Here is a 21,295-nt window from a genome sequence, read left to right as displayed (position 1 = left end):
TTTTAGCGTTACAAACAAACATACCACACAGACGTTTCGCTTTTATATATTATACTAGCAGGGCTACCCGGCGTTGCCCGGGACCGTAACAACAATGTAAAAACAAAAGCAGATATTGAACATATGTTTTATTCTTAGGGGAGAGGAATCTTTCAGGGTGAGAGAGAGAGAGAGAGAGAAGATAAAGAGTGTGAGAGAGAGGCAGAAGAGAAAGTTGTTCCATCCTCTTTCCCAAATTTGACTACTGTTCACGTTTGAACTCTCATCGTCGAGTTGATCCTCGAGTTGCCTATTGGCCTTGATAAGTGCTAATATAGAGAGAAGAGAAACAGGGGTAGAGAGAGAGAAGATAAAGAGTGTAGGAGAGAGGCAGAAGAGAAAGTTGTTCCATCCTCTTTCCCAAATTTGAATACTGTGCACGTTTGAACTCTCATCGTCGAGTTGATCCTCGAGTTGCCTATTGGCCTTGATAAGTGCTAATATAGAGAGAAGAGAAACAGGGTGAGAGAGAGAGAGAAGATAAAGAGTGTGAGAGAGAGGCAGAAGAGAAAGTTGTTCCATCCTCTTTCCCAAATTTGAATACTGTGCACGTTTGAACTCTCATCGTCGAGTTGATCCTCGAGTTGCCTATTGGCCTTGAAAAGTGCTAATATAGAGAGAAGAGAAACAGGGTGAGAGAGAGAGAGAAGATAAAGAGTGTGAGAGAGAGGCCGAAGAGAATGTTGTTCCATCCTCTTTCCCAAATTTGAATACTGTGCACGTTTGAACTCTCATCGTCGAGTTGATCCTCGAGTTGCCTATTGGCCTTGATAAGTGCTAATATAGAGAGAAGAGAAACAGGGTGAGAGAGAGAGAAGATAAAGAGTGTGAGAGAGAGGCCGAAGAGAATGTTGTTCCATCCTCTTTCCCAAATTTGAATACTGTGCACGTTTGAACTCTCATCGTCGAGTTGATCCTCGAGTTGCCTATTGGCCTTGATAAGTGCTAATATAGAGAGAAGAGAAACAGGGTGAGAGAGAGAAGATAAAGAGTGTGAGAGAGAGGCAGTAGAGAAAGTTGTTCCATCCTCTTTCCCAAATTTGAATACTGTGCACGTTTGAACTCTCATCGTCGAGTTGATCCTCGAGTTGCCTATTAGCCTTGATAAGTGCTAATATAGAGAGAAGAGAAACAGGGTGAGAGAGAGAGAGAAGATAAAGAGTGTGAGAGAGAGGCAGAAGAGAAAGTTGTTCCATCCTCTTTCGTGAGAGAGAGGCAGAAGAGAAAGTTGTTCCATCCTCTTTCCCAAATTTCACTACTGTGCACGTTTGAACTCTCATCCTCGTTGCCTTTTGGCCTTGATAAGTGCTAATATAGATAGAAGGGAAAGAGGGTGAGAGAGAGAGAGTAGATAAAGAGGGTGAGAGAGAGAAAGAGAAGAGAAAGAGGTCTAGAGAGAAAGAGAGAGAGAGAGAGAGAAGAGAGTGAGAGAGAGAGAAATATGGTGAGTCGAGTTGATCCTCGAGTTGCCTATTTGCCTTGATAAGTGCTAATATAGAGAGAAGAGAACCAGGGTGAGAGAGAGAAGATAAAGAGTGTTAGAGAGAGGCAGAAGAGAAAGTTGTTCCATCCTCTTTTCCAAATTGTAATACTGTGCACGTTAGAACTCTCATCGTCGAGTCTATCCTCGATTTGCCTATTGGCCTTGATAAGTGCTAATATAGAGAGAAGAGAAACAGGGTGAGAGAAAGAGAGAGAGAGCGAGAGAGAGAGAAGACAAATAGTGTGAGAGAGAGGCAGAAGAGAAAGTTGTTCCATCCTCTTTCCCAAATTTCACTACTGTGCACGTTTGAACTCTCAATATCGAGTTGCCTATTGGCCTTGATAAGTGCTAATATAGATAGAAGGGAAAGAGGGTGAGAGAGAGAGAGTGGATAAAGAGGGTGAGAGAGAGAAAGAGAAGAGAAAGAGGTCTAGAGAGAGAGAGAGAGAGAAGAGAGTGAGAGAGAGAGAGAAATATGGTGAGTCGAGTTGATCCTCGAGTTGCCTATTTGCCTTGATAAGTGCTAATATAGAGAGAAAAGAAACAGGGTGAAAGAGAGAGAGAGAAGATAAAGAGTGTTAGAGAGAGGCAGAAGAGAAAGTTGTTCCATCCTCTTTTCCAAATTGTAATACTGTGCACGTTTGAACTCTCATCGTCGAGTCTATCCTCGATTTGCCTATTGGCCTTGATAAGTGCTAATATAGAGAGAAGAGAAACAGGGTGAGAGAGAGAGAGAAGAGAGTGAGAGAGAGAGAGAAATATGGTGATAGAGAGAGAGTTAGGAAAGAGGACACAAGCGGTTCTAATAAAATGTGCATCTATAGGAGATAATGCCTGGGAATGGGTACACTGTTTTTGTTGGTTTTGAAGCTGCCTCTTCCCCCCCCCACAGTTTAACAGTGGTGTGACGTCAAGAGAAAGAGGGTGAGAGAGAGGGAAGAGTAAGTGGGTGAGAGAGAGAGAGAGAGAGAGAGAGAGAAAAAAGAGAAAGACGGTGTTGGTTTTGTGAAAAAAGTTGTTATTTACAATTGTTCGCCATTAGTGGATGTTGACGTCACGTCACGTGACATGACTAAGCGTTTTTTTTTTACGTATGAATAACATTATTTGTTTTAATTATAAAGTCTACACATAATTTTATAGAAAATAATGTATATATAATAGAAAAAAAATTTACTGGTTTTGTTGGATTCAAGTGGATCCCCCCCCTCCAGTTTAAGTGGTAGGAGGTCACGTGGTAATATACAAAATGGCTAGCGTAAATATAAAGATCGGTTTTATTATCGACGAATATATTGAAAGCTGAATTTTTTTATTCCTGTACATTTTTTCCTGACATTTTTCGTTAAAACTCTTGTATAAATACTTTTTTTAACCAGTTAATCACGGTGGAGACATTGTCATGAAGTTTAATAATATATAGAACGAAGGAGAAGAGAAATTACAAAAGTATCGGTAAAAGAAAGTTGTTATTTACATTTGTTCGCCATTACTGGATGTTGACGTCACGTCACGTGACATGACTAAGCGTTTTTGGATCATTCAAGAATTACGTAATAACAACATTAAAATGACAGGTTTTTTGGGGGCCCCCTGGGAGAAAAACGATAAGTTCACCCCTTTCTACTGGTCCGTTTGACGTGAAATTTCGATATTTGTCATCCGGGATATGGCGCTTCGATATGATACCAAATTTGTCAACTCTGGTTCCGTCTTTCAAAAGTTTTAGCGTTACAAACAAACATACATACACACAGACGTTTGGCTTTTATATATATAGACTAGCAGGGCTACCCGGCGTTGCTCGGGACCGTATAAACAATGAAAAAACAAAAGCAGATATTGAACATATGTTTGATTCTTAGGGGAGAGGAATCTTTCATCTCTATGTATTATTTGTTTTATCTACCCTAGGACTGATATTGTTCATGTTTTATCCCTAGCATAGGTAATTTACAGCATGTATATGAAATTGTTTTACCTTAGGGAGAAGAGAACAGGTAATATACAACATAATGTGTCTATATTACATCCCTGGCAACGCCTAGAAACCAGCTAGAACATGTATTTCAGTCAATCTTTATTATATCCTGGGCTATGCCGGGAAACCAGCTAATCTCTTTTTAGTGACTTGACCACCAAAATACCTCCCTAAGTGTGTCCTTTCTTTTGAACTTATTAGATATAGGTATCTAGAAATGTGTGTGAAATTTTGTTGAATGCATTGTTCACTATGATTTTCTTATTGTTCTACACAATATCAACTGTAGCGAAATAACACAGTAAACTTAGTGTAGTGTTAGAATAAAGAGCAAAGGAAAAAATTAGAATCATATTTTGTAATTGCAAATCTAAATTTGCTAGCATGTACCAGTATTTGCCAGGTTGTGGAAATTTGGAACTTATAACATATGTAGTGGCCTTTTCCTAGATACCTATTGCTAAAAATTATACTTTCATTTTGTTAGAAAAATCTCTCTTCAGATGCCCTGCATCATTCAAAATAAAAACAAATATTTTTATAATTGTTTCAGTATATTGCTACACAATGTGAAAGTTTTTAACGTTTGTAAAAAAAATCATGAATGTGCTTATATTGCAAAAAAGAAAATATCAGTGCACAGTATTGAAAGTGTTTGAGATTCAAAAGTCTGTAACATTTCTACTAACTTCATAAGATGTCATGTGAGAAACTGAATTGAATATCAAGACATTATCTGAAGCGTTTTTATTTTGGTGTAACATATGTGTTTACAGTGAACCTTAACTTTTAATAAACAGATTGGTATGCAATGACATAGGCTAAGAATCTTTAAAATATATATAAATTGGAAAAATGTGTGAACAAATGAAAAAAAAATGATCCGCTCCACTTGATGACATCAAGCACAGTAATATTTTAGTGAAGAAAATATGAAATTGATGTTCAGTGATTAGTTTGGATGAATGAGAAAATGTAATTGTTTGATGCATAAAAATAACTCAGTTGCTGTATTTGATATTAAGCAGCAAAATATAGTGATTTGAATATTTGGGAAAACATCAAACCAGATTATGTAAAAAGAAAAAAAAAAGATGAAATTAGAAAATATATATTTTATGTTTATGAGTTCTGCCAATCAAAATTTTGTGGCAGAAATTGGGTGATTACCATGCAATTTTATTTTGGTAAAATTCTTAAATTATTAGAATGTTTATTATAATTTCTAATTAGTGACTTGTTATAATCAAAATCCGCCCTAAAGAGTGTCCTTTCTTTTATTAGGTATCAGAGTAGGTATCAAGATTTCTACTTCTATACAAATGTGATATTTCAGATCTGTACATAAAAAATTTGTTGAATATATAGGTTGAGAATTGTTCTGTGTCGCTCTCTCTCACACACACACGCATTCTCACTTTTATAGATATAATAGATAGATTACTCTAGATATATTTCCATATGTCTGAATACCCTATATACAAATTTTCAAATCTGTAGATAAAAAAATTTGTTGAGTATATAGGTTGAAAATTGTTCTCTCTCTCTCACACACACATTCTCAATTTTAGAGATATAATAGATAGATTATGCTAGATATATTTCCATATGTCTGAATACCCTATATACAAATTTTCTAATCTGTAGATCAAATATTTGTTGAATATATAGGTTGAAAATTGTTCTTACTCTCTCTCTCTCTCTCTCTCTCTGGCTACCTCACACACACATTCTAACTTTTATAGATATAATAGATAGATTATGCTAGATATATTTCCATATGTGTGAATACCCTATATACAAATTTTCTAATTTGTAGATAAAAAATTTGTAGAGTGCATAGGTTGAGAATTGTTCTCTCTATCTCTCACACACACACATTCTAACTTTTAAAGATATAATAGATTATGCTAGATATATTTCGATATTTCTGAATACCCTATATATAAAAATTTGTTGAATGTATAGGTTGAGAACTGTTCTCTCTCTCTCTCTCTCTCTCGCTCACACACACACACATTCTCACTTTTATAGATATAATAGAAAGATTATCCTAGATATATTTCTATTTGTATGAATACTCTATATACAAATTTTAAAATCTGTAGATAAAGAATTTGTTGAGTATATGGGTTGAGAATTGTTCTCTCTCTCTCTCTCTCTCTCTCTCTCTCACACACACACACACATTCTCACTTTTATAGATATAATAGATTATGCTAGATATATTTCCATATGTCTGAATACCCTATATACAAATTTTCAAATCTGTAGATAAAAAATTTGTTGAGTATATAGGTTGAGAATTGTTCTCTCTCTCTCTATCACACACATTCTCACTTTTATAGATATAATAGACAGATTATGCCAGATATATTAAAATATGTCTGAATGCCCAATATACAAATTTTGAAATCTGTAGATAAAAAATTTGTTGTATACATAGGTTGACAATTGTCCTCTCTCTCACACACACACACATTCTCACTTTTATACATATAATAGATAGATTATGCTAGATATATTTCTATATGTCTGAACACCCTATATACAAATGTTCAAATCTGTGGATAAAAAATTTGTTGAATGTATAGGTTGAGAATTTTTATCTCTCTCTTTTTCTCTCTCTCTCTCTCGCTATCTCACACACACGCATTCTCACTTTTATAGATAAAATAGATAAATTATGCTAGATATATTTCCATATGTCTGAATACCCTATATACAAAGTTTCAAATCTGTAGATAAAAAATTTGTTGAATATATAGGTTTAGAATTGTTCTCTCTCTCTCTCACACACACATTCTAACTTTTGTAGTTATAATAGATAGATTATGCTAGATATATTTCCATATGTCTGAATACCCTATATACAAATTTTCTAAACTGTAGGTAAAAAATTTGTTGAGTATGTAGGTTAAGAATTGTTCTCTCTCTCTCTCACACACACACACACACACACAAGTTCTCACTTTTATAGATATAATAGATAGATTATGCTAGATATATTTCTATATGTCTGCCTACCCTATATACAAATTTCCAAATCTGTGCCCAAAAATGTGTGGAATATATAGGTTGAGAATTGTTCTCTCTCTCTCTCTCTCACACATATTCTCACTTTTATAGGTTATATAGGTTGAGAATTTTTTGCTCTTTCCATCACTCACATTCACACTTTTATAGATATAATACATAGATTATGCCAGATATATTTACATATGTCTGAATACCCAATATACACATTTTCAAATCTGTAGATAAAAAATTAGTTGAATATATAGGTTGAGAATTGTTCTCTCTCTCTCTCTCTCTCTTTCTCTCACACACACATTCTCACTTTTATAGATATAATAGATAGATTATGCTAGATATATTTCCATACGTCTGAATACCCTATATCCAAATTTTCTAATATGTAGATAAAAAATTTGTTGAATATATAGGGTGAGAATTTTCCTTCCTCTCTTTCTCTCTCTCTCTCTTTCTCACACACACACAAGCTGAAAATTGTTCTCTCTCTCTCTCTGACTCTCTCTCTCTCTCTCTCACACACACACATGGTCATTTTATAGATATAATAGATAGGTTATGCTAGATATATTTCTATATGTCTGAATACCCTATATACAAATTTTTAAATCTGTAGATAAAAAATTTGTTGAGTATATAGGTTGAGAATTGTTCTTTCTCTCTCTCTCACACACACATTCTCACTTTTATAGATATAATAGATTATGCTAGATATATTTCCAAATGTCTGAATACCCTATATACAAATTTTCAAATCTGTAAAGATAGAATTTGTTGAATATATAGGTTGAGAATTGTTCTCTCTCTCTCTCTTTCACACACATTCTCACTTTTCTAGATATAATAGATAGATTATGCTAGATATATTTCCTTATGTCTGAATACCCTATATACAAATTATCAAATCTGTAGATACAAAATTTGTTGAGTATATAGGTTGAGAATTGTTCTCTCTCTCTCTCTCTCTCTCACTCACTCACTCACTCACTCACACACACACACACACATTCTACCTTTTATAGATATAATAGATTATGCTAGATATATTTCCATATGTCTGAATACCCTGTATACAAATTTTCAGATCTGTACATAAAAATTAGTTGAATATATAGGTTGAGAATTGTTCTCTCTCTCTCTCTTCTCTCTCTCTCTCTTTCACACACATTCTCACTTTTCTAGATATAATAGATAGATTATGTTAGATATATTTCCATATGTCTGAATACCCTATATACAAATTTTCTAATCGGTAGATAAAAAATTTGTTGAATATATAGGGTGAGAATTGTACTTACTCTCTCTCTCTCTCTCTCTCTCTCACGCACACATTCTCACTTTTATGGATATAATAGATAGATTATGCTGGATATATTTCCATATGTCTGAATACCCTATATACAAATGGTCAAATCTGTAGATAACAAATTTATTGAATAGATAGGTTGAGAATTGTTCTCTCTCTCTCTCTCTCGCAACCTTACACACACAACCACACGCAAACATTCTGACTTTTATAGATATAATAGATCGATTATGCTAGATATATTTCCATATGTCTGAATACCCAATATACAAATTTTCAAATCTGTAGGTAAAAAATTTGTTGAATATATAGGTTGAGAATTGTTTTCTCTCTCTCACACACTCACATTCTCACTTTTATAGATATAATGTATAGATTATGCTAGATATATTTCTATATGTCTGAATACCCTATATACAAAGTTTAAAATCCGTAGATAAAAATACGTTGAGTATATAGGTTGAGAATTGTTCTCTCTCTCTCTTACGCACACACACACACACACACACACACACACACACACATTTTCACTTTTATAGATATAATAGATAGATTATGCTAGATATATTTCCATATGTCTGAATACCCTATATACAAATTTTCAAATCTGTAGATAAAAAATGTATTGAATATATAGGTTGAGAATTGTTGTCTCTCTCTCTCTCTCTCTCTCTCTCTCTCTCTCTCTCTCTCTCTCTGGCTACCTCACACACACACACATTTTCACTTTTATAGATATAATAGATAGATTATGCTAGATATATTTCCATATGTCTGAATACCCTATATACAAACTTTCAAATCTGTAGATAAAAAATTTGTTGAGTATATAGGTTGAGAATTGTTCTCTCTCTCTCACACGAAACTGTGCGCTCGGCTTCTTCCCCCCCTTCCCACCCCAAATGCTTGGGAAACTGTGCACTGTTTTTGTTGGTTTTCAAGCTGCCTCTTCCCCCCCCCCACACACACACAGTTTAACAGTAGTAGGAGGTCAAGAGAAAGAGGGTGAGAGAGAGAGAAGAGTAAGTTGGTGAGAGAGAGAGAAAAGAGAAAGAGGGTGTTGGTTTTATATTTTTATTATCGTCTAATATTTTGAAAGCTGAATTTCTAATAAAATGTGCATCTATAGGAGATAATGCCTGGGAATGTGTCCCCCCCCCCACAGTTTAACAGTGGTGTGACGTCAAGAGAAAGAGGGTGAGAGAGAGGGAAGAGTAAGTGGGTGAGAGAGAGAAAGAGAGAGAAAAAAAAAGAAAGACGGTGTTGGTTTTGTGAAAAAAGTTGTTATTTACAATTGTTCGCATTCTTGGCCTTTTGGTCAAGATCAAAGTGTAGTATCTGTTCTTCAGATGCTGCACTTCTATTTCTTGTTCTCTTTCGGTGGAGGAGAAATCCTCCACGACTGAGACAATTTTTATTTTTGTACCTTTTCTCCACGTTAAAAAACGACCCTGGTGTCTAACTCTGTCCCGTGGGGAGGCATAGTAAATAGGTACAATTGTTCGCCATTAGTGGATGTTGACGTCACGTCACGTGACATGACTAAGCGTTTTTTTTTTTAGTATGAATAACATTTTTTGTTTTAATTATAAAGTCTACACTTAATTTTATAGAAAATGATGTATATATAATAGAAAAAAAAAATTACTGGTTTTGTTGGATTCAAGTGGATCCCCCCCCCCCTCCAGTTTAAGAGATAGCAGGTCACGTGGTAATATACAAAATGGCTAGCGTAAATATAAAGATCGGTTTTTTTATCGACGAATATTTTGAAAGCTGAATTTTTTTTTATTCCTGTACATTTTTTCCTGATATTTTTCGTTAAAACTCTTGTATAAATACTATTTTTAACCAGTTAAATACGTTGGAGACATTGTCATGGAGTTTAATAATCTCTAGAACAAAGCAGAAGAGAAATTACAAAAGTATCGGTAAAACAAAGTGTTTGTTTACATTTGTTCGCCATTACTGGATGTTGACGTCACGTCACGTGACATGACTAAGCGTTTTTGGATTATGTAATATTAACATTAAAATGACAGGTTTTTTTTGGGGCCCCCCTAGGAGAGAAATGATCAGTTCACCCCCTTTTAATGGTCCGTTTGGTGTGGAATTTCGATATTTGTCATGCGGGTGATCAAGGTTCAATATGATACATAATTTGTCAACTTTGGTTGTGTCTGTCAAAAGTTTGAGCTGACGTCACGTCACGTGACACGTATTGAATAACGTTAAAATGACAGGTTTTTTGGGGGGCCCCCCTAGGAGAAAAACGATCAGTTGACCCCTTTCTACTGGTCCGTTTGACGTGAAATTTCGATATTTGTCATCCGGGTGATCAAGGTGCAATATGATACCAAATTTGTCAACTCTGGTTCCGTCTTTCAAAAGTTTTAGCGTTACAAACAAACATACATACATACATACATACATACATACATACATACACACCGATTTTTGCCTTTTATATATATAGAAGATTATTTCATGCCTTGACTTGACAGTATATAGGTTGAGAATTGTTCTCTCTCTCTCTATCACACACATTCTCACTTTTATAGATATAATAGACAGATTATGCCAGATATATTAAAATATGTCTGAATGCCCAATATACAAATTTTGAAATCTGTAGATAAAAAATTTGTTGTATACATAGGTTGACAATTGTCCTCTCTCTCACACACACACACATTCTCACTTTTATACATATAATAGATAGATTATGCTAGATATATTTCTATATGTCTGAACACCCTATATACAAATGTTCAAATCTGTGGATAAAAAATTTGTTGAATGTATAGGTTGAGAATTTTTATCTCTCTCTTTTTCTCTCTCTCTCTCTCGCTATCTCACACACACGCATTCTCACTTTTATAGATAAAATAGATAAATTATGCTAGATATATTTCCATATGTCTGAATACCCTATATACAAAGTTTCAAATCTGTAGATAAAAAATTTGTTGAATATATAGGTTTAGAATTGTTCTCTCTCTCTCTCACACACACATTCTAACTTTTGTAGTTATAATAGATAGATTATGCTAGATATATTTCCATATGTCTGAATACCCTATATACAAATTTTCTAAACTGTAGGTAAAAAATTTGTTGAGTATGTAGGTTAAGAATTGTTCTCTCTCTCTCTCACACACACACACACACACACAAGTTCTCACTTTTATAGATATAATAGATAGATTATGCTAGATATATTTCTATATGTCTGCCTACCCTATATACAAATTTCCAAATCTGTGCCCAAAAATGTGTGGAATATATAGGTTGAGAATTGTTCTCTCTCTCTCTCTCTCTCACACATATTCTCACTTTTATAGGTTATATAGGTTGAGAATTTTTTGCTCTTTCCATCACTCACATTCACACTTTTATAGATATAATACATAGATTATGCCAGATATATTTACATATGTCTGAATACCCAATATACACATTTTCAAATCTGTAGATAAAAAATTAGTTGAATATATAGGTTGAGAATTGTTCTCTCTCTCTCTCTCTCTCTTTCTCTCACACACACATTCTCACTTTTATAGATATAATAGATAGATTATGCTAGATATATTTCCATACGTCTGAATACCCTATATCCAAATTTTCTAATATGTAGATAAAAAATTTGTTGAATATATAGGGTGAGAATTTTCCTTCCTCTCTTTCTCTCTCTCTCTTTCTCACACACACACAAGCTGAAAATTGTTCTCTCTCTCTCTCTGACTCTCTCTCTCTCTCTCTCTCTCACACACACACATGGTCATTTTATAGATATAATAGATAGGTTATGCTAGATATATTTCTATATGTCTGAATACCCTATATACAAATTTTTAAATCTGTAGATAAAAAATTTGTTGAGTATATAGGTTGAGAATTGTTCTTTCTCTCTCTCTCACACACACATTCTCACTTTTATAGATATAATAGATTATGCTAGATATATTTCCAAATGTCTGAATACCCTATATACAAATTTTCAAATCTGTAAAGATAGAATTTGTTGAATATATAGGTTGAGAATTGTTCTCTCTCTCTCTCTTTCACACACATTCTCACTTTTCTAGATATAATAGATAGATTATGCTAGATATATTTCCTTATGTCTGAATACCCTATATACAAATTATCAAATCTGTAGATACAAAATTTGTTGAGTATATAGGTTGAGAATTGTTCTCTCTCTCTCTCTCTCTCTCTCACTCACTCACTCACTCACTCACACACACACACACACATTCTACCTTTTATAGATATAATAGATTATGCTAGATATATTTCCATATGTCTGAATACCCTGTATACAAATTTTCAGATCTGTACATAAAAATTAGTTGAATATATAGGTTGAGAATTGTTCTCTCTCTCTCTCTTCTCTCTCTCTCTCTTTCACACACATTCTCACTTTTCTAGATATAATAGATAGATTATGTTAGATATATTTCCATATGTCTGAATACCCTATATACAAATTTTCTAATCGGTAGATAAAAAATTTGTTGAATATATAGGGTGAGAATTGTACTTACTCTCTCTCTCTCTCTCTCTCTCTCTCACGCACACATTCTCACTTTTATGGATATAATAGATAGATTATGCTGGATATATTTCCATATGTCTGAATACCCTATATACAAATGGTCAAATCTGTAGATAACAAATTTATTGAATAGATAGGTTGAGAATTGTTCTCTCTCTCTCTCTCTCGCAACCTTACACACACAACCACACGCAAACATTCTGACTTTTATAGATATAATAGATCGATTATGCTAGATATATTTCCATATGTCTGAATACCCAATATACAAATTTTCAAATCTGTAGGTAAAAAATTTGTTGAATATATAGGTTGAGAATTGTTCTCTCTCTCTCACACACTCACATTCTCACTTTTATAGATATAATGTATAGATTATGCTAGATATATTTCTATATGTCTGAATACCCTATATACAAAGTTTAAAATCCGTAGATAAAAATACGTTGAGTATATAGGTTGAGAATTGTTCTCTCTCTCTCTTACGCACACACACACACACACACACACACACACACACACATTTTCACTTTTATAGATATAATAGATAGATTATGCTAGATATATTTCCATATGTCTGAATACCCTATATACAAATTTTCAAATCTGTAGATAAAAAATGTATTGAATATATAGGTTGAGAATTGTTGTCTCTCTCTCTCTCTCTCTCTCTCTCTCTCTCTCTCTCTCTCTCTCTGGCTACCTCACACACACACACATTTTCACTTTTATAGATATAATAGATAGATTATGCTAGATATATTTCCATATGTCTGAATACCCTATATACAAACTTTCAAATCTGTAGATAAAAAATTTGTTGAGTATATAGGTTGAGAATTGTTCTCTCTCTCTCACACGAAACTGTGCGCTCGGCTTCTTCCCCCCCTTCCCACCCCAAATGCTTGGGAAACTGTGCACTGTTTTTGTTGGTTTTCAAGCTGCCTCTTCCCCCCCCCACACACACACAGTTTAACAGTAGTAGGAGGTCAAGAGAAAGAGGGTGAGAGAGAGAGAAGAGTAAGTTGGTGAGAGAGAGAGAAAAGAGAAAGAGGGTGTTGGTTTTATATTTTTATTATCGTCTAATATTTTGAAAGCTGAATTTCTAATAAAATGTGCATCTATAGGAGATAATGCCTGGGAATGTGTCCCCCCCCCCACAGTTTAACAGTGGTGTGACGTCAAGAGAAAGAGGGTGAGAGAGAGGGAAGAGTAAATGGGTGAGAGAGAGAAAGAGAGAGAAAAAAAAAGAAAGACGGTGTTGGTTTTGTGAAAAAAGTTGTTATTTACAATTGTTCGCATTCTTGGCCTTTTGGTCAAGATCAAAGTGTAGTATCTGTTCTTCAGATGCTGCACTTCTATTTCTTGTTCTCTTTCGGTGGAGGAGAAATCCTCCACGACTGAGACAATTTTTATTTTTGTACCTTTTCTCCACGTTAAAAAACGACCCTGGTGTCTAACTCTGTCCCGTGGGGAGGCATAGTAAATAGGTACAATTGTTCGCCATTAGTGGATGTTGACGTCACGTCACGTGACATGACTAAGCGTTTTTTTTTTTTAGTATGAATAACATTTTTTGTTTTAATTATAAAGTCTACACTTAATTTTATAGAAAATGATGTATATATAATAGAAAAAAAAAATTACTGGTTTTGTTGGATTCAAGTGGATCCCCCCCCCTCCAGTTTAAGAGATAGCAGGTCACGTGGTAATATACAAAATGGCTAGCGTAAATATAAAGATCGGTTTTTTTATCGACGAATATTTTGAAAGCTGAATTTTTTTTTATTCCTGTACATTTTTTCCTGATATTTTTCGTTAAAACTCTTGTATAAATACTATTTTTAACCAGTTAAATACGTTGGAGACATTGTCATGGAGTTTAATAATCTCTAGAACAAAGCAGAAGAGAAATTACAAAAGTATCGGTAAAACAAAGTGTTTGTTTACATTTGTTCGCCATTACTGGATGTTGACGTCACGTCACGTGACATGACTAAGCGTTTTTGGATTATGTAATATTAACATTAAAATGACAGGTTTTTTTTGGGGCCCCCCTAGGAGAGAAATGATCAGTTCACCCCCTTTTAATGGTCCGTTTGGTGTGGAATTTCGATATTTGTCATGCGGGTGATCAAGGTTCAATATGATACATAATTTGTCAACTTTGGTTGTGTCTGTCAAAAGTTTGAGCTGACGTCACGTCACGTGACACGTATTGAATAACGTTAAAATGACAGGTTTTTTGGGGGGCCCCCCTAGGAGAAAAACGATCAGTTGACCCCTTTCTACTGGTCCGTTTGACGTGAAATTTCGATATTTGTCATCCGGGTGATCAAGGTGCAATATGATACCAAATTTGTCAACTCTGGTTCCGTCTTTCAAAAGTTTTAGCGTTACAAACAAACATACATACATACATACATACATACATACATACACACCGATTTTTGCCTTTTATATATATAGAAGAAGAAGATTATTTCATGCCTTGACTGGAGCAATTTTTAAAAGAAAACAACAAAAAAATCCTTTGTGTGTTCGTTTTTTGCATTACAAATTATTACAGAGTCGATTTATTCAAAAACAAAATATACAGGAGGCGTTCCCAAATTAATGCCTCCTATTTTTTATTCCGCCCGAATGGATCAGAGGGATTGCAAATTTAATTGTTATGATGACTTTACTTATATATTCATGACCTGAAAGTTTCATCTCTCTATTGCAGATATTGTCAGTGTGAGATTCTAAGAAAGCAATCACTGTCATAGACGGGCATCAGAAGAAGAGGTGTGTCATTGAATTCCTGGCAAAAGTGAATTGAGAATGCTGGTGACTATGTAGAAAAATAAATTCTGGAGTAAATAAATTTTGGTCGCTCGTTTTTATCGTACCACTCCCGTCTTTGTATCTCTTTGATTTGTTGAGTTAAAAAATAGAAGGCTTTACTTTTGGAATGACTCTTGTACTCTAACCTTTTTACACTATGCAGAAAAAATATCCATTGTTTTATTTTTATAAGATTTGTTAGCTGATTTAAGTTTGGGCAGCACAAAATTATCATCTTACATTTATATCTGTAGAAGCATTTTTTTTATAGAAATCGCTCCAGACAAGGCATGAAGTCACTTGATATAAGGAGCTAAAGAATACTACTTTCAAGGTGAAAAAAAACTGGCCCAAGATAACTTTGACTCAGAAAACAGTAAGGATCAATAGGGCTGAAAGGCCCCAACAGATGAGAGATACTAGCGACAGCTTTCGGTCGACACCGGTTTACTATTGATCTTCAGACTAAATTCTGTAAACAAACATAAAGACAGACTTGTTCGTTTTTTTGTTTTTTTTTTGTGAGCGATATTTATTTTTTTAATTTTTTGAATAAGACTATTTGAACAAAACGTTTTATTAAACGAACGAGAGATAATTATTTTACATTTTACATTCAAAAAAGAGTCGTCAACCTAATAGGTCCTGAATTGTCAGCTAGGCTTCAACCTCTGTCCCATCGATGAAACACTGCATCCTTCTGCCTGTTTTACAAGTATTTTAATGGTAGATGCTCTGACGAACTACAAGCCCTTGTGCCCCCTCGACGCAAATACCCCTGACAAACCCGACAAGCAGCAAAATCCCACCCCTAAACAGTAGAAATCCCTAGATGTAAGAGAGCCTTCTACTCTAATAGTTTCTTCTCTAGGACTGCTAGACTTTGGAATTCTCTTCCGGGTTCCTGCTTTCCCAACTGTACTGACATGCAAAACTTCAAGTGTAATGTAAACAGACATCTTGCTGCTCAACTCCCTACATAGTATCTCTGCAAATTATGTCCCAGATAGTAGCTCCCTACATTAAAGTGGCACACTGCCTTGTTTGGGGTGAAAATGCAATAATAAAAAAAAAAATCGTTATATTATTTTTTGATAGACATTTTAATTTTTAAATAGGAAATGACTTGTATGGTCTGTTTTTATATTTCTTACAATTCTTATTTCAGCATTTCCAAACATATTTATCTAGGGCCATCGAATGGACATTACAACACTCACAATTTATTTCACTTGCAAACTAGGCAATGCTATTCCATCCATTCAATTGTGAATGCAGTGCCATTCAAAATCAAGACATTTGAAAATGGTTCCATCCATTTTATTACAGAATTTGCAGGGATGGCACTCAATCATAAGTGTCTTCAAAAAGTGTGTAACCATCTTTTACTTTAAATTCCTGCTCGAAACTGGAGCATAACACACGTGGACCCACCGGAACAGCACATACATTTCTCTTTTCTTCTATTCCGAGGCATTGCCTCCATCATAACACCAAAATGAAGAAAAAGAAAAAAACAAAAAAATCATGGACCGGACTTACTACCCTGAAGAGGCTATTTATTAGCGGAATATTGAACTTACAAGAAAAAAAAAATGATTTTATCATTTTATCCGACACTTCAAAGTTTTCAAATTTCTCATTTAAATTATATATATATATATATATATATATATATTAGTGATGGGACGATTCCAGTATTTTTCCCAATTTCAATACAATTACCGATTCTTTACTAAATTCCCGATTCTGATACAATTACCGCTTCCGATTCCGATTCTTTATAAATTATAATATATTTAACTATATAGTTGTATTCTTTCTCTGATTACCGTCCAAACACACATGTTAAATGTGCAAATATTTTCCTAATCGTAAAAGTATACTTGTGGGGAAAGATCTATTGATTTTAGCTTCACTGATTGTTTTAAATCAATAAATATTTATTATTTTATCATTATTACCAGCAAAGGAAGATTTTGCTTTAAACAAAATCAAATAAAAAAGACAATTAAAAGAATCGTTTTGGCATCGGAAAATTTGTACAAGTTTTTTTTTCGATTCTGATACCGATTCCAATACCCTCAAATATTCTGATTTTTCTGATTCCTGATTCCGATTCCGATTAATCATCCTAACACTAATATATACATACATACATATATATATTTCTGCGTTTGGATTATTATGGACCATCTTCTTCCAATTACGGGATTTCTTTGGATTTTACTTGTATAAATGGAAATTCTTTTAACTTTCTTGAAGTTTTACATTTGGATTTTACCGTCACTGGATTTTTTTTCTTCCACCAGACTATCCATTAATGTGTAATCACCTTTTTCTTTACCATATTCCCTCTGCTTAACTTATTTTGTTTTCAAGTAAGATCTTTGACTTACTTGTTGTTTCATCAAATACTTCTGCATGCAAAATCTGATCCTGCATTTTTGCTAATTCCTACCCTCTGATGAGAAGGAGAGTATCTCTTCGAAACTCCATGGATTAAGGACTATCCATTTATCTAGTGTTTCCTTTTCAGATTAAATATGTTTTTAACTCATTTCAAAGTGTTTTTTAACATATTTCATTAACTGTTTGCTCATATATATATATATATATATATATATATATATATATATATATATATATATATATATAAGAACAACAATTCGAAAAATTGAATACAAGCTCATTAAGCAAGAACACTCCATGCTATTCAAAAGCACTCGGTTCCATCCATCTACAGACACTAGTGTTTCATGCTTATGCAAACATCAGTGCAGGAGATGACAATCAATGCTGCTTAAAGGATTTGAACCCTACAACAAAGCTACTTTTGACTCCATTAGCGAGGAATATACCCCAGAGCCACTGTTCACTAGTATGAAATTAAGGGAATTTTTTAATATTAATGAAGCTTAATGTTTGATACGAACTATCTTAGAGTGATCAAGTAACAGGATGTCATGATCTTGCACACAGGGCCAGCTGACTGACTTTGCAAATTTTCCCATACAGTGCTCAATTTTAAGAATTTTATTTCTTAAAGGGGCGACAATAATGTGTGTGTGTGTGTGTGTGTGTGTGTGTGTGTGTGTGTGCGCGCGCGCTCAAACACACGTGGGTGTGTTTATTTATATATATTTATTTATTTTGAGTTATGGAAGAAAGACCGAGTAAAACTATGTCTCTCGCTATAAACACCAAATCGAACTTTCTACTCCTAAACTTTATAAAGATTAATACATCCACATTAACTTATAAAAATGCACACTGCTTATCCCAGCTTCGCAGTAGAATTTTTAGTCTAATCCTACCAACGGAATATAGATTCACCCGATCTGAAAATTCTAACACAAAGTCTATGGATGTACTCATACCTATACTATACTGCATCATCAAATTTCGACATCAGTTTAAATATTCTTTTTGCATCTTTTTGCTTTTTTCGAACATTAATCTCTTTTGAACTTTGCAGCTTTCAATTTTTTGGCATTAAATAGTTTGAAAAGAGTTGATATGCCGTAAAAAAAAAAACGACCAAAAGAAATATCATGAATAAATATTTCAATATCTAAAGAATTTGAAACGTAAAACTTTTTCCAAAATTATTGAATTCGACATAAAATAAGCTAAAAAGTTCGATAGGCCATAAAACTAAAGAACCACCATGAATAAATATTTTAAAGAATTTTAAGTATAAAACCTTTTTTCTAAAATTACTGGATCCGGTATTAAATAATCCGAAAAGGGTTGATATGCCGTAAAACAAAACAACCAAACAACCAACCTATTTCTGTAGTAAACCTATAAATTTATTCAGCTATTGATACGAAAAGACGACAGCAATAATAATCTTCAAACCTATTACTACAACTTTGACCTTTTTATCGGCTAAAAAAAAATTGAGCCATCTTCAGATTGCAACATACAACTTCCCTCAGCACGAATTGCTATGATTGATTGTCTGTATATCCATCAGTGCACGTTCGGATTTCAAACGCCAGCGGAGGAGGGGGAGGGGGGCTAAATCTACAATGTCTGTGACAATCTCAGTGAATTAATTTGTTTTTTCATGAAGTGCCACGAACCGGATTTTCCTAGAAGTCTTTTTTCTTGAAAGCAGTTAAGTAATTTTATCCTGCTTTCTCATATATATTGTAAGGGAAGGAGAAAATCTTAATTATACACGAACCATTTTTAGCTGTTTCACTCTTGAAAAAGCCGGCGTAAGACAGGCGAAACGTCAAGCATTAGATTTTCCTCCTCCATTTTTTAAAATCATTTCGTTCGGATTTTTATCCTTTCATTATTCATATATAAAAACTAGCAGGGAAACCCGACGTTGGTCAGGACTGAATTAGGATCAACAAATTTTCCACACTTCCAATACTTTTATTCTCGTCGAAATTAGCGAAATTACCCATTTTTTTTTCAATCAAATTGATTGATTGCCTGCTCTAGTTGGAGATCCACAACGATACACAAGAAATAAGCTTCACATGCCCCCTCCCCACACACAGAGAGTTAATCCACACTACATTATAGTCTGCATTGCTCTGTAGAGAACCTATGATTGATTTTATAAAATTTTTATATAATGGCAATTCATTGGATGCTGGAACTACGGAACTAGCGTCGAATTTAGCCCAAAGGTGCACAAATATATGCAGACTACGATTCCCACATCAATGGGGGTTTGCTCTCCAGGACGTCTTTGAGTTTGGTCATCTGGTCGCTGGCCGTGTTGATGGTCTCTTCCTTTACCCAAAGTCACTATTCAGCTGGAAGACCTCGTCTGATTTGGAGATGTCTGTGAAAAAACTGAATCACTGCAAAACAACAGCAAAGAAGAAATGACTTACAAGACACTGATAATTGTTTTTTTTTTTTTTAAATAATCATTCGGTGAAATATTTTAATAGTATATACTAGCATGGTGACCCGACGTTGCCTGCTCTAGTTGGAGACCCAGCACGGTGCACCAAGAGGAAGCTCACATGTCTCTTGTTATGACAGTCCACAATACATTTTCGTCTACATTGCACTGTAGAGAACCTACTGTTGATTTTATAAACTTCTCTTTATATATAACTAGCGAGAGGTACCCGACGTTTCCCGGGTGTTTGGAGGTGTGGGGGGGAGGTTAAAAAAAAAAGTAAGTATGAGGATGGAACCCGAACCGTTGAGGCAAAGTTGTAAATTAAAGTGTGATAAAAAAAAAAACGTGCGACGTTAACAATTGCCCCACCGTGACCTGCAACTGAAACACATTTGAATTTATTCAATTACTTGGATTTAGCAGGTGCCCGTTTTAATGAGTTAATGAGGTCAAGTTTGTCTGCGGGATAGTATTCATTTACTGCTGAACACTGTTTTTCTCCTCCTCCAAGATGTTATAGGAAAAAGACTAACTCACATGCGGCGAGCGACAAATATTGAATATCTATCTTCCCGAAATCGAGCAAATTAAATAGACAGGCGAGCTTCGTTGTTAACTGTGAGATATTACGATTTATATGTGATATAAAAAGTTTTAAAAAGTTGTGAAACGAGCGACCGCTTCTCTGAAAAAAGCCTGTTGTTGACATACAGAAAAAGCGAACACACATACATACATACACACATACATACATTTTCGCTTTTATATCTACGTTTAAAAGGCAAGAAGTCAATTATCATACCCCAATTGTGTTCTAAAGAGAAACATTCATTTCGAACACGCCCCTGTCATCTTATACTGTTGATTTTATATGTTGAGCCTTTCGGCTTGTGTGGTAATAAAACTTCTCAAATGCACAAGATTTTAGGCTGTGTAAGGTATTAACTTTGGTCCAAATTGCCTGTTCCTTCTTTTATCAGATTATTTCGATTATTAATTATAGATATTTATCGAAGACATTCCAATACAAAACTTATATAAAAATACTGCTAGGCACATGAAGTTTCTTTGTGTGAAATTTCATAAAAATCTTCCCAGTCGTTTTCAAGTCCATAAGGAACGAACTCACACACAGAGACAAATAGACAAAGTTCCTTTCATATAATAATTGAGATATACAA

At 34.2% G+C, this 21,295-nt stretch overlaps 2 pseudogenes; both read left to right on the top strand.

Moving 5' to 3' along the window:
- The first annotated feature begins 9,139 nt into the window (after positions 1–9,139).
- LOC145260844 (U2 spliceosomal RNA) lies at positions 9,140–9,273 on the top strand (annotated as a pseudogene).
- A 4,425-nt stretch (positions 9,274–13,698) lies between these two features.
- On the top strand, positions 13,699–13,832 carry LOC145260843 (U2 spliceosomal RNA; annotated as a pseudogene).
- The last annotated feature ends 7,463 nt before the right edge of the window (positions 13,833–21,295 follow it).

This window comes from Euprymna scolopes, chromosome 36 (assembly GCF_053919585.1).
Source record: "Euprymna scolopes isolate OS-2025 chromosome 36, ASM5391958v1, whole genome shotgun sequence".
NCBI lineage: Eukaryota > Metazoa > Mollusca > Cephalopoda > Sepiida > Sepiolidae > Euprymna > Euprymna scolopes.
Note: the sequence above shows the minus strand (reverse complement) of the source record. Positions and strands in the feature narration are given on the sequence as shown.